This window comes from Pinus tabuliformis, chromosome 1_1, assembly GCF_031772625.1.
Source record: "Pinus tabuliformis cultivar Carrire ecotype Pingquan chromosome 1_1, CPIR1, whole genome shotgun sequence".
Taxonomy (NCBI): Eukaryota; Viridiplantae; Streptophyta; class Pinopsida; order Pinales; family Pinaceae; genus Pinus; species Pinus tabuliformis.
This window is the reverse complement of record NC_142297.1, coordinates 422,124,855-422,127,339: the sequence shown is the minus strand read 5'-3', so window position 1 is coordinate 422,127,339 and position 2,485 is coordinate 422,124,855.

Genomic DNA, 2,485 nt, shown 5'->3' with positions numbered 1-2,485 from the left:
TCATTCATCTTTCTCTCTCTCATATTGATTGGGTACAGATTTTTGGGCCTCTCTCTCCACACGTGTGAAAGGAAGAATGTCTTTTCTAGCTACAACATTGAGCAGATTTGACCAAATTTTCAGGAGGCCGAAATTGAGACTGAAATTTTAGGAGGCTGAATTTTTCTAGTGTTGACCCAGTTTGACTTGGTTTTGTGAGGGAGTCTCCTGTTTGGACGGGATGTTGTTTTGTGCACAAAAACTGAGGCAATTTGACCCTTGCACTGACTGCCATAATTCAAGGTGTTGCATTGACTTTTGTTGACCAAATTGACTGGTTATTTTCAGACTATTTTGTGCTACATTATCTTGTTGTTGGAGGCTGAGTTGACCAAGGTTGACTGAGCTATTTTGGAGTTCAATTTCAGCCCTGTTGACCAATGTTGACTTTCTGGTTAGGACTTTCTATTTCTATTTTTTTGACTGATCATTTTGGGAAAGTGAATATTGTAAATTGGACTCTCTCTCTTTGCTAAAATTTTGAAGAATTATAAGAAGAATTGATCAAGGGTTTCCTGACATTGGGGTTTGTCCCTAGCTGGTGCCATATCTTTTGCCCTCTTGTGTTGGCTTGTCTTCTGCTATTATTGTTTATTTTCTATCTGCATTTTACTATCATGTTGATGTGATTGCTATACTGGATATGATATTGGGCTAATAAAGAAAATAGAATTAAAATTGCTGTAAGCATAGAACATACCATTTTTATCCTAAAATTAACATGGTATTAGAGCTTAGGTGAAGACAAAGCCCAAGAAAGAGTGAAGAGAAATCACTAAGATAAGTAATCATTGATCAAGAACAAGTCTTAATGGCATCCAGATTCTACTTCAAGTTTCATGATAAGCTTCATGATAAGTCTGATTATCATCCATGGAAGATATCTCTTGTTTTGAATTTAGAAGAGAAAGATGTCATGGATTATGTGCAGAGAAATATTTTGGAACCTCCTTCAAATGCACCAACCACTGTTAAGACAAAGTACAAGAAGGGTGAAGTCAAAGCCAAGAAGATCATCAAGGATTCTATTCATAAACACTTAGTTGCTTACATCTCCGATTTGAATACAAAAAAGGAGATATATAATAGGTTAGTTGACATGTTCAAATATAGCAATGCAAATTAAATTATTTTCCTCAAGAACAAGTTGAAGTATATGAAGAAGGGAAAGGGTGAGGATATTAAATCTTACTTCAAGAGGATTACCGAGATAAAAATTGATTTTATTTCTATTGGTGAAGCTATTGCTGACATGTAGCTCACTCTGGCCTTGGAGGTCTTCTTCTTGAATGGCATGTGTTCAACAATACTATTCTCAATAATGACAAAATTCGAGGTTTGGAAGAATTGCTGACTATATGTTCTTAGGAAGAAAGAAGGATGATGGAATTGGAGATGCCTTCGAATAGGAATAATCCTACCACATTTTCCACTCATGCCAAGAGGAAGAGCGATGCAGGTTTAAAGAAGCAAAGTCACGAAAGACCATCATTCAAAAATGGAGGGAAGGGGAGATGCTTCGTTTGCGGAAAGTTTGGTCACTATGATAGGGAGTGTCCAAATAGAAGGGACATATCTCATGATGATGATCACAATAATTCTAGGGGCAAGAAAAATAATCAAAGGAATGGCAAGTTCAACAACAAATGAAAAAGGAATGCTTCCTTTACTCAGCTTGGAATTGATCGAGCTTCTAAAAGAACCAGAAACTCCAGGTATGATGAGTATAATTTTGTAAATTCTAAGCAAAAGGAATTTATCTTATATCTGCCCTCTCTACTGCCTCTCCTCTGACTACTTTGGGAAATTGGTTTATTGATAGTGGTGCCTCAAGGCACTTCACCGGGACGAGGACGCTCTTTCAAATTTAATAGAGAAGGATACAAATCTAGAAATTATCCTTCGAGACATTGTCACCTATCCTGTGAAGGGACTTGGGAATGTTACCCTTGAATTGAATCAAGATAAAATCATTCATATTAAAAAAGTACTATATGTACATGATTTAAAGAAGAATATAGTGTCTATCTCGACAAGGGAAGACAAATGATTCAAGGTGGAATTTATCGATGGAAAGGTACGTGCGTGGAAAACAAATTTCAAAGAAGCATTTACTCTTGGATTTAGGTTTGACAATATGTATCAAGTTGGAGGAAGTCCACTTGAAGCCATATCTTGTGACACATCTCTTCAATCTGAGCTATGGCACCGAAGGTTTTCTCATCTTCACTATAAGGCTCTAACTGTTGCAAGGAATATGGTTATAAATATGCCCGAATTCAAGATAGAGCATGAAGGTGCATGTCAGGGATGTGTCGAGGGAAAACATACAAGGGGACCATTCCCCTGAAGTGATAGCAAGACCATAGGCATTTTTCAATTGCTTCATTCTAATCTATCTGGTATGTTTCCTATGACATCATTAGGAGGATATTTATATTATGCT